Below are 12710 nucleotides of genomic sequence, written 5' to 3'. Positions count from 1 at the left end.
CCTGTGCCAGACTTGAACTGTTTCGGCTGAAATTTCCCATTTTGGGTGTCTGACACGGTGAATTTTTCTGAACGTTTCAGCAAAAAAAATAAAAATGATTCAGCCCTTTCTGAGAATGGGGTTAAGGAAAATCCATTGTTTTGCCCATCTTAAAAAAATCCTGACAACAGTTTCATTGAGAAGCTCAAGTGCCTCCATACTTTGGAGCAGGGACTTGAAATTTGACACTGGGGTCACTCTGGGGCCAGGGAGATACTTTTTGCCATCTCACTGAAAATCTGCCTAAACTGAGCCCAATCATAAGCCTCTGGAAAAATCTCAGTTGGCACATGCTCAGTAGAGACTTTTTAGTTTGGCAGCTAAATTCTCCAAAGATTCCATCTGCATGGACCATGCCCCAGCCTCTCACAGCTCCTATGTGTGACCAGACTGTGTACATACCATCCTGACCGAGCAACTGAGCATACTGCAGCCCAGGACTGCAGGGCATTAGCGGGACTTTCTCAGCTATTGCTGCTCCTGGCTGCCGGTGGCTGCGGTGGAGCTGGGCATGGGAATGAGAAAGGTCTCTGTGTTCTCCTGCTAGCACCAAGGTTGCATGGAGGAGAGGAGATTGCAAAGCAGAGTGATGAGGAGTTGGGGCACATGATGGAGAGAGGCTGTGGGGAAACAAAGGAGGGGACTAGGGGCAGAGAGAGGCTGTGGCGGGGGGAATGGGCAGAAGTGTGCTAGAGACAGGCTGCTGGGGAGGGGATTCAGAGACAGGCTGCGGAGATGGAATGAGGCTGGGGGGCGGGGTGGGATAGGGACGGAATGGAGACCAGCAGGCCACTCGTGCCCCTGGGTTTTTGTTACCTAGCAAAAGGACTTTGTAACTAGAGTATGAGGCATCATCTCCAAAGGTGAAAGGGACCCTAAGAAGAACAGGAGTTGCACCAATGTAGGAACTGCAACTACGAGAATTATACAGTCTTCAAGCACTTAGCTTAATTACAAATTCCCCCGCCCAAAATGTAGCTTGTCCAATAGTTTAACTCCAAGGCAGAGTTTGAAGGGTTAAGAATATGCTGGAGGGGGGAAGAACAGTGAGGTAGGAAAGGTCCTGTTGCCATTTTTAGACTCCTAAACTAGCAGATTGATTACTTAGAATTTACTCCTGTGGTGGAACAATGTGTCTGGAGGCTCCACTGTATTATTCATGTACGAGAGACTTTTAATCATAGAATTGTCGGACTGGAAGGGCCCTCGAGAGGTCATCTAGTCCAGTCCCCTGCACTCACGGCAGAACTAAGTATTATCTAGACCAGCCCTGACAGGTGTTTCTCTAATAATCCTTGCTTTAAGTGCGTAACTCAGCTCCATCAGTGCCTTCAGAATGAAAAAGCCTGACTTGTGTGTACATCGGCATGAGTCGTCTTGAGGCTTGCAGCATTTCTCCCCTGCAACACTTGTATCCGACTGAGGAGCCGAATGGGATTATCTACCTTTGGCCCTATGATGGGGTTAAAGTGGCAGGAGAGGCCAATTAGCTATAGGCTGCACCTGCTGGGCAGCAAAGGCGCGATGACACTCATTGAGAATGATGCTCACCCGGGCAGGAGCTGCTATAAAGCCAAGGAGCTGTGACTAGAAGAGGTGGCAGTGAGATGAGCTTGCAGTCACACTCCCTGATCCAAGGGAGAGAGTAGGAGCCTGGGTCGGAGCAGTAAAGTCTGAGGGAGCATAGACCTGAGCGGCTGGTGTGAGGGTCCCTGGAATGGAACCCGCAGAAGAGGGTGGGCCCAGGTTCCCCGAGCAGCACTGTGGGAGTGGCACAGTCAGTGCAGTGGAGATGGAGGCTGCAGAAAGAGACCCTGATGAGACCCCGGCGGGGGAGGATCAGTGTGTCTTGGCCAGAGGGCTAAGCCATGCAGGAAAGGCATTGATGCTCCTGACGAGCCAGGGACTGAGGAACAGACAGTGGTGAGCTAACTCCCCAGATGTGCCATGAGGAGGCGCTGCTGAGCAGCAAGTAGCAGACCCCGTTACAGTCCCCAATCTAAGATTTCTGGTGTTAGTAGTGTGTCGGCATCGCATAATGACACCATCTGTGCCCACACAGTATGTGAGCAATGGCCCACAAATACTGAGGAAGTTAGATTGACTCGGCATGGCTATCTAGAACAGTTTTCCTTAGTGGAGGTACACTAGTAAATACACACACATACACCACAACAGTGCTGGTTGGGACAACCACCCACTAGCCTGATGGCCACGACACTGATCAGTCAATGCCTGTATGTCCTCTGGCACTGCTGGTATCATGATGACACACACATGAAGCCCTTTCCTTAGAGCGCTAGGCATTCACTTCCTTACCTCTGCAACATGGCCTCAAGGCTCCTCACTAATTGACAGTTTCTTATTCTGCCACAAAACTTTCTGGAAGCCATATTCCCTGCAGGCCCTCTCCTGCGTCCTACCTGGTTCTGAGCATCTAATGACAGCCATGTGGACACAAACAGCTGCCTGCCCTTAATGACTCCTCCCTTACTGACTTAGACCGCAGATCCCTTGCTCAATGTCACATGCAGTCCCCTGTGACGGACCCGAGCCAGCATTCTTACCCTGGAAGAGAATTCACCCTGGTCAGAGAAACCAAGCGCACAGCTTCAGTGGGGCAAGAGAAGGAAAAACATTAGAAGTTGCAAGTGTGAGGTAACAGTTGATCTAGTTGTTATGCAGTAGGCATGTGGTAAACCAAATAATGGCTGTTACATACATAAAACGGGTTTGTGTACAGGAGACGGCTCGTAAATTCAGACTGACCACAGATTTTAGCAGGCCGTCGCCTTTAATGTGTAAGTGTTTGTGTGTGTGTGAGATCAAGGACTTTTAGCAATAGCTCCTTCCTTTGCTGGTGTTACACTGGTATCCTTTACGCACTTTTCTGAAGTTCCCTTCTAAAAGCTGGAGTTCTGTCCTCCCCATTCAGTCAGCTCAGCGGTAATTTCCTGCCAGCCTCCCAGCCCTGCCAGCTAAACCTGACTCGACAAACTGAACATGAAAAGGTCCGTAGGTCTCTGTTCAGAGAGAAGAAAACCCTTAGAGAACAACCCGAGCTTGTTATATTTCATTTGACAAGAACAGCTCAGGTAAGTCTGTGTCCAAAGGCAACACTTCTAATTGGCTGTTAGCACAAGAAATAGAGGCTTAGGCCTCAGAGTGTGATGGCCATGTCAAGGCTCGCTCAGTCGCAGCTGTGGAGCAGCTGTGGTGGCCAGGCCAAGGTCACTCCCACCAGATGACATGCAGAAAGCTGCAGCATGGAGTTCTTGACAGACTATGGCCTGTGCATATTTCAGGGATATTCCCCGGGTGCCCAGCTCTTCCCTCCTTCCCTAGTCGTTTTTAATTGATGACATGGTAGGTCACACAACTTCAGCTAACAATGACAGAAATGATCCCCTCCCTCTTCTGCTGCCACCGGGGTTATGCTGATGTTATGGCTAACAGGAGAAGGCTGACATCCCATAAGAGCTGTCTACAAACAGTTTGTGGTCAGTTTTCAGCACTAGATTTTATTTTTGAGTTGGGTTAGGAACATAGAAATTTCCAGACTGGAACAGACCCAAGATCCACCTGGCCCCATATCCTGTCTGTGATAGTGACCGGAGCCAGGTGCTTCAGAGGAAGGTGTAAGAACCGTGCAGTAGCAGATGTAGATAATCTGCCCCTATTAAGGTCTCATCCTGATCTCTAAGAGTTAGAGATTGGCTTAACCCTTAAGCAGGAGGTTTACTATCCCTTCCAGAATTTGTCATCATTAATTATAACTCTGGATATTCTTGTTTTCCATGTAATCATCCAATCTCTTTTTGCATCTTGTCAAGTTCTTGGCCCCAGTGACTTCCTGTGGCAGTAAGTTCCACAGTCTAATTACACACTGTGTGAAAAAGTGTTTCCTTTTATTGGGTTTGAATTTCTCACCTTTCAATGTTATTGAATGTCCCCTTGTTCTTGTGTAACGAGAAAGGGAAAACAGAAGTTTCTGATCTACCTTTTCCAGAGAGTTCATTATGTTCTACACTTTTATCACATCCCCATTTCTTCATCTCTTTTCACAGGTAACAATTTTTTCAATCTCTCCAGCTGAGAGTTTACTGGACCCCTAATCATTCTTGTCCCTCTTTTCTGAGCTCCCTCTGGTTCTGCAATATCCTTTTTGAGATGAGGTGATCAGTTGTGCACACATTATCCCGGCGAGGCTGCAGCATTGCTTTACAGAAGGTATTAGAATATTCTCTGTATTATTCACCATCTCGTTTCTTATGCATCGCAACATCTTGTTTGCTTTTTTGATTGCAGCTACACATTGAACAGAACTCTTAATGGAGCCGTCCATAACGACATGCAGGTCCCTTTCTGGAGTTGATACAGTTAACTTAGAGCACCGTGTGGTGTATGAGCAATTTACATTTTCCCCTGCAGTGTGCATTACTCTGCATTTATCAAGGTTGGATTTCATTTGCCACTATGTTGCCCATTCTCCTAGCTCCTTTAGGTCTGTTTGAAATTCCTTACAGACCTCTCTGGTCCTGACTATCCTAAATAACTTTGTGTCATCTGCAGATTTTGCTACCTCACTGCTCCCTCCCCTTTCCAGATCATTAATAAATATATCAAACAACATGGGACCTAGTGCGGATCCCTGAGGCCCTGCTGTTCACCTTTGCCATGATGTAAATCGACCATTTAATCCTACTCTTTGCTTTTTGTCTCCTAGCTGGGTTTAGACCCAGGACAATACGTTGCCTCCCATCCTATGTCTGCTTCGCTTCTTAGTAGCCTCTTGTGCGGGACTTTGTCAAAGGCCTTTAGGAAGTCTAAACAAACTATGACAACCCATTCTCCTTTATCCATTACTTCATTGACACAGTCAAAGAACTTGCTGATTAGTGAGATGCAGTTTTCCTTTGCAGAATCCAAGCTGGTTAGACCCTATCATATCACAGTCTTCCAAGTGTATTGTTCTGTTTTTAATGATCATTTCAACCACTTGCTAGGTATAGATGTAACACTCACAGGTCTAGAATTCCCTGGATCACCCCTAGAGCCTTTTAAAAATATAGGTGCAACATTTGTACCATCCAATCGTCTGGAACAGTGGCTGTTTTTAATGCGAGAGTGCATGTCTTTACTAACAACTGAGCTCCTTCATACTTGAGTTCCTTCAGAACACTTGGTGCACCGTCTGGACCTGATGACTTATTTCATTTTAAATAATCAGTTTCTTCCAGCATATCTTCTTCTGTCACTTCCGTCACTCAGAGCACCTCATCTGTGTTACCAGGAAAGAACAGGTCTGGGTTAGGAAATGCAAACATCCTCTGCAGTGAAGACTGATGCAAAGAAATCACTTAGCTTCTCAGCAAAGTCCTTCGCTCCCTTTAGCCCCTGGTGATCCAGTGGACACAAGAATTATTTTGCAGGTGTCCTGCTTCTGACATACCAAATAATCTATTGTTTGTTTTTATACCTTTTCACTAGCTGCGCTTCAAACTCCATTTGGGCCCTTCTAAATTCCCACTTACTTGCTGCCTGCTGTTATTTAACCCTCTGTTTGTTGGTGTCATTAGGGTCAGATTTCCAAATATTGAAGGATTTCTGTTTGGCTCAATAGACTCTTGAACTTTGTCATTTAGCTCTGTTGGTTTACTCGTTGCCTTCCTGGTCCTCTTTTTGTTAAGTGGTACACAGGCCTTCTGAGAATCTATTACTGTTTTAGTAAGAAGCATCCAAGTTACCTCTAATAATACCTAGCTCTGACATAGCACTTTTTACCAGTAGATCTCAAAACGTCTTACAAAAGACATCAGTATCATTATCCCCATTTCACAGATGGGGGCAGTGAGGCACAGTGGGAGTGACTTTCTTACTCTAGGTGTTTAGCTTCCTTTACCTTTAACTTTGGGCCTTTTTTATTAAATCTCTTATTTTATTTAACTCTCCTTTTCTAACATTTAGTGTCACTGTGTCACTTTTTGGTACCCTACCTGATTTTTGGATGTTGAACCTAATTATACTGAGGTCACTATTATTTACTGGCTCAACTACTATCACTTCTTCAATTAGCTCCTGTGCACTTCCAAAGACTCAAACCTTGTCGACAGTAGAACTTACTTTGGTATAACTTACAACGAAGAACCCACACCCCTGAGCGAAGTAAGTTACACTGACCTAAGAGTCGGTGTACACAACGCTGTGCCGGCAGGAGTGCTTCTCCCCCTGACATAGCTACTGCCTCCCGTGGGAAGTGAAGTAATTAAGCAGACAGGAAAACTCTCTCCCATCGGCCTCGAGTGACTTCAACAGAAGCACTACAGTGCTTCAAGTGTAGATGTAGCCTGCCTCAAGAACAGCTTCTCCTCCTGGGGGTTCCAGGACTAGCATACCAAGAACCACCCATTGAAAGTGCTGAGCAATCGTTTCTCTAAGCTCTGCCCTGTTGGGCCATCAGTCCGTTTTCTAGGTGGGTAGCTAACATCCCCGTTATTACCCTTTTGTTGACTTTTGCTGCTGCTTTGGCTTTTCTCAACATTTTGCACTCCGTTTCCTTTTCTTGATCCAGAGGCTGGGAGTGCAGTCCTAGAGTGATAGGTTCATCGATTCCAAGGCCAGAAGGGACTACTGGGATCATCTAGTCTGACCTCCTGGATAGCACAGGCCAAAGACATTCTCCAAAATAAGTCCTAGAGCGGAGCTTTTAGGAAAACATATAATCCTGATTTTTAAAACGGTCAGCGATGGAGAATTCACCAGGCCCCCTGGTAAATTGTTCCTATGGTTAATTACCCCTCGTGGTTAAAAAAATTACACCTTCTTTCCAGTTTGAATTTGTCCAGCATCAACTTCCAGCCATTGGATCATTTTAGACCTTTCTCTGCTAGACTGAAGAGCCCATTATTAAATGTGTTCCCCATGTAGATACATATGAACTATAATCAATTAATTCCTTAACCTTCTCTGTTAAGCTAAATAAATTGAGGTATTTGAGTCTCACTATAAAGCAGGTTTTCTAATCCTTTAATAATTCTTGTGACTTTTCTTTGACCCCTCTCCAATTTATCAACACCCTTCTTGTATTGTGGCCACCAGACCTGGGTGCAGGATTCCAGTAGCAGTCACACAAGTGCCAAATACAGAGATAAAATAACCTCTCTGCTCCTACTTGAGATTCTTCGGTTTATGTATTCCAAGATCACATTAGTTCTTATGGCCAAAGTGTCACACTGGAGCTCATGTTCAGCTGATTATTCACCATAACTCCCAAGTCTTTTTCAGAGTCTCTGCTTCCCAGGATAGAGTCTCTCATCCTGTAAGTATGACCTGCGTTCTTTGCTCCTAGATGTGTACATTTACATTTAGCTATATTAAAATGCACATTATTCACTTGCGCCCAGTTCACCCTGGGATCTAGTCAATGACCTGTCCTCCTTGTTATTTACAACTCCCAATTTTTATGTCATCTGCAAACTTTATCAGTGATTTTTTGTTTTCTTCCAGGTCATTGATAAAAATGTTAAATAGCGTAGGTCCACAAATTGATCCTTGCAGGACTTCACTGGAAACAGACCTGCTCAATGACAATTCACCATTTACGATTGCATTTTGAGACCTATCAGTTAATCAACTTCTAATCCATTTAATGTGTTCTGTGGTAATTTTATATCATTCTAGTTTTTTTAATCAAAATGTTGTGTGATAGCCTTCCATAAGACTTTTGACAAAATATGTTAGAATCACAGAACCAGCAAGTTAGAAGGGACTGCCAGGATCATCTAGTCTAACCCCTGCCAAGATGCAGGATTTGTTGTGTCTAAACCATCCAAGACAGATGGCTACCCAGCCTCCTTTTGAAAACCTTCAGTGAAGGAGTTTCCACAACCTCCTTAGGTGTCTGTTCCATTGTCCCACTGGTCTTACAGTTCGGAAGTGTTTCCTGAGGTTTAATCTAAATCTGCAGTGCTGAAGTTTGAACCCATTGCTGTTTGTCCTGCCCTCTGTGGCAAGAGAGAACAGCTTCTTTTGCTTTTGCACATGGACATTGATCACTTTTATTCTTGACCAAGTGTCTGTTTTTATTTTACTCCTTAATCTGACACCCTTTTGGTTTATTTATTTATTTTTAACAGAATTTATCTCTGTGCTCTTACCATGTCCTTTTTCTTGTTCTGTTGTAATTTGCATCGTATACATAACTGGATACAAAGATTCTGTTGTATCACCAACGTCTTTAACAGGTGTCTGAGGGCTAGTCTACACTTACCGTCCGGGTCGACGCGGTGAGTTCGACTTCTCTGAGTTCGAACTATCGTGTCTGATCTAGACGCGATAGTTCGAACTCCGGAAGCACCGCGGTCGACTCCGGTACTCCACCACTGCAAAAGGCGGTGGCGGAGTCAACCTTGGAGCCGCGGACTTCGATCCCGCGGCGTCTGGACGGGTAAGTAGTTCGAACTAGGGTACTTCGAGTTCAGCTACGCTATTCACGTAGCTGAACTTGCGTACCCTAGTTCGACCCCCGCCCTTAGTGTAGACCTGCCCTGAGTTGTGTGCTCCTCCATTGCTCCTGTTGCCTTTCCCCTAGGGCTGAGGTTAAATATTCCTCCAACATCTTCTTTATGTTATAAGCCAGCATGCTGGTTCCATTTTGATTAAGGTGAAGCCTGTCGCCTCTGTGGGGGCTCCTCTTTCCCCCACATGTTGCCTGATGCCTAATAATCTTCACACCATCTTACCCATGCATTGAGACCCTGAAGTTCCTTCGGTCTCACTGCACATATGTGCAGAACTGGAAGCATTTCAGAGAATGTGACCATTGAGGCCCTGGACCAAAGCCTTCTGCCTTGCCATCTGAATTTAACTTCCAGGACCTCTCTCCTACACCTCCTTACATCATTGGTACCAGCGTGTACCACTGCCACGGGCTCCTCTCCAGCACTCCCCACCAGTCTGTCTAGCAGGCCTGTTATATCTGCCCCCTAGGCACCTGGCAGGCAAGTCACCAGGCGGTTCTCTCCAACTCTTCTCACTCCTGATGATCAAATCTGCTGTCACCACGGCCTGTCTCTTCCTCCCTACTGTAATTCCATCTCCCAGAGCCGCTGCCTCCTCAGTGGCAAGAGGAATTGTCAGTCTCCACCCCCTCAGCTGGAAGGAGAGTCCCATCTGAGACGATGTTCCCTCCAGACCCCCTAGGTGCCCATCCAGCAGGAGACTGGCTTTCTCCATGCAAGGATCAGGGAAGTCTGTTCTAAGGTTGGGCCCACTCCACAGTGTCCTTTATATGCGGTGTTTATAAACAATTCTGCTTCTTTGCTCCTCCAGTTCAGCAGCTCTGGACCCAAGATGCTGCCCATGGGCTCTGAGGCTACTCGCACAGGGGGCAGGCGTGTATCATGTATCCGTGAGGTCTGGTGTCTGCACTGTGTGCAATCAACTGGGTAGCATCCACCCAGGTTGCTCTGTGGCTGGTCTCCGACGTGCGTAGACAGACTGGGTTTTAACACTGAGTCAGGGTGGGTTTAGCTCTTTCTGTGGCCTATTAACTGTTCAGGAAAAAGGTTTTATGATTATAGAGGTTATAATTCCTCAGTCTACCGCATGCTTCACAGTTAAATTTAGCGCCTAACTCAGGGCCTCACTCCCATGCAGACCAACCTGCCCTGTGCTCACTCCATTGGCTGCCTTCTCACTTGGTTTCAGGCATCACATTGCTTGGATTGGTTGGTTAAGGTTGGGCAAGAGTCACATGGTATTGTTCTAGTTCCCTCATTGGCTGAGCCCATCCCACCTGGCAAGGAGGATTAGCAGAAATCCTTGTGATTCATGTTGTCCGAGGAAGTGGCTGGATCCGAAGAATGTTGAAGTCAGTGGGAGTCCTTCATTTACTTCAGTGGTTCTCAAACTTTTGCACTGGTGACCCCTTTCACCCAGCAAGCCTCTGAGTGCGACCTCCTCCCCCCTTATAAATGAAAAACACTTTTTGATATATTTAACACCATTATAAATGCTAGAGGCAAAGCGGGGTTTGGGGTGGGGGCTGACAGCTCACAACCCCCCATGTAATAACTTCGTGACCCCCTGAGGGGTCCCAACCCCCAGTTTGAGAACCCCTGATTTACTTCAATGGGCTTTGGAAAAGGCCCACACAACCTGTCAGGGGCTGCACCACTCACCACTGGTCTAGTGCCTCCTCCTGGGGATTAGCTCTTGAGGCCGATGCCCCCATCTGCAGTTCACACACCATCACTCTGACTGGTTTGCAGCTCCTCTTGCTCTGGGATCCACCATGTCCTCATCATGACATAGCCCTCTGGCTAGGTCGCTCAGCATTCCCCCTTCTCAGCAGTCCTAGGCAGCCTGGCCACTCACTGCCCTGGTGCCACTCCCTCAGTCGCTGGTGTGGGAACCCAGGCCTGCCCTCTACTCCAGGGACGCTCAGCTCAGCAGTTCTGGGCTTCCTCTCTCTGCTCCTTCCCTGGACTGCTTCCTACTCCCTGTTCCCCTTCTCTCGCTGGGTGTACCGGTTCCCAGAAGTCTTCTCCCTTGTCTTTCTGTAACCTGCTACTTGGCTTTATAGGCCCCGCCTGTTCCTGCACGGGTGAGCCTGTTCCTAATCAATCTCCTGCTCCAGGTGCAGCCTGTGGAGTTAATTGGCCCACCCAGCCACCTGGACCTTTCTCAGTTCTGTGAGGGGTGGACAGCCCATCACAATACCACACAACATTCTGATCAAAATATTAGCACCATACAAAGTCAATAGAGCGCCTCTTAAATGGATTAAAAGCTGGCTACCTGTTAGAGCCCAAAATGTGCTTGCTAATGTAGAATTAGCACCTAGTTGGGGTGTTTCCAATGGGCTCCTATACAGGCTGGTTTCTGGCTCATCGCTATTCAATATTATATCAAAGACCTTAAAGAAAATATAAAATCATTGCTGATAAAGTCTGCAGATGACACAAAGCTTGGTGAGCTAGCAAATAATGATGAAGACAGGTCACTGAGAGATCTGGATCACTTGGTAAGCCAGACACAACTATACAACATACATTTAGGATAGCCAAATACAAGGTTTTCCATCTAGGATCAAGGAATGTAGCCCATGCTTTCCAGATGGGATTATGCCCTGGAAAGCAGTGACTGAAAAGGACTTGGGGTCGTGGTTGATAACTAGCTAAAGATAAGCTCCCAGTGCCATACTGTAGCTAAAAGAGCTAATGCGGTCCTTTGGCTTATAAACAGGGGAATACCAAGTTCAGAATTATATTGCTGCGAGTGATAAAGATGTGCTGTCATTTGGGATGTGTTCAGCCTTTGATACACATGAAAGATTAATGTCAATGGAAGTTAAATACACACTGTCTCCAGACTAATGGGACTGCTCCTTTCACTCAGCCAGCAGAGACTCGTGCTTTCAGATCCACCACAGAGTCAGTGAGGGCTTCTTTTGTTTTGTTTATTGACAAGCAGTGTGCTGGATTCGTCCAAACTCAATGGTGTAAGTCATATGACCTTTGAAATGCAGCTTCAAAATAAATATAACTTAATAGCTGAAATAGTTTACAACAATGGAGATCAGGACAAAGTCGAAACAGATTTGTTCCAAGAGAACAGTTACTGTGATTCACCAAGGAAGAATGTGATTTGAGAATGGGAAGTTTAAACAGATGATTATCTGAACTCATTGCAAACAGGCTGCAGATGTGAGAAACATGTCACTGAAACTGTCTGACAGTTTGTGCCTTTTAAATTTCGGCCAGAGTGAAATTCTCCCCTTTGCAGGGGAACCGCCCAAGCCCTACGTCTTGCCCAGGGCTTAGTAGGACATAGTGGTTGTGCTGGCCCCCTGCACAGGAGTGATTGTCACCCTCCAGGCTCCTCTCCAACACTGCAAATGGCTGGGAAAGGAGGAAAGTGCGAAGATTCGGCTCAGTTACATGTTCCCCTATTTCCCCAAGTCTTGGCCCCACAGAAGCCCTTCCACCAAAGTGATGCAAGAAACCAGATTTGTTGGGTGGGGGAAGGGTTGGGGGCTGGACATGTTCCTCCATATTCTCCCCCACCAAAATCCATGGGGCCAGTAGGAGCAAGCTGCTGTAGGCAGAGTCTTCAGCAATTTGCAGGTGTCCTCCACCCTTCCCTTGAGAATATTCCAGGGATGATTCCCATAGGGGCCAGTGACTGCAGGGAGCTGGGGACTGGGAGGCAGCAAGTGGGGGGGGTGTCTTTCTTCCAGCCGATCCCCCTGAGATGTGCAAATCTTGGGAGGTCCTAATAAGGGAGGATCTTTGGCGTACACTGAGAGAGAGGGCGTGGCACAGCAAACCCACTGCCCTGGAGAAATTCAACAAGTTGCAGAGTTTTCTTTCCCTTGCATGGGAATAACCTGTTTAGTTAAGAACAGGGCCTTGAATATCTCCTCACTGCTATTTCAAGGAGAAACGTGGTCAGGTACTATCTAGCAATCGTAAGAAACAGACAAGTTTTACCCTTGACAATATATGTGAGATACAGCCTTAAATTTAGGTTTTTAAAGGACAACCTGCTTTAGTCTCAAAACATTTACCCAATAACCTTTCTGTTCACATGAGCCACCCACACAGAAACCAAAATGAGCTACAAGAAGAAAATAGAAAAAGCATCTGGCTGTTGACAACCATATCTTA

Source organism: Mauremys mutica, chromosome 3, assembly GCF_020497125.1.
Source record: "Mauremys mutica isolate MM-2020 ecotype Southern chromosome 3, ASM2049712v1, whole genome shotgun sequence".
Taxonomy (NCBI): domain Eukaryota; kingdom Metazoa; phylum Chordata; order Testudines; family Geoemydidae; genus Mauremys; species Mauremys mutica.
This window is presented reverse-complemented; position numbering follows the sequence as displayed.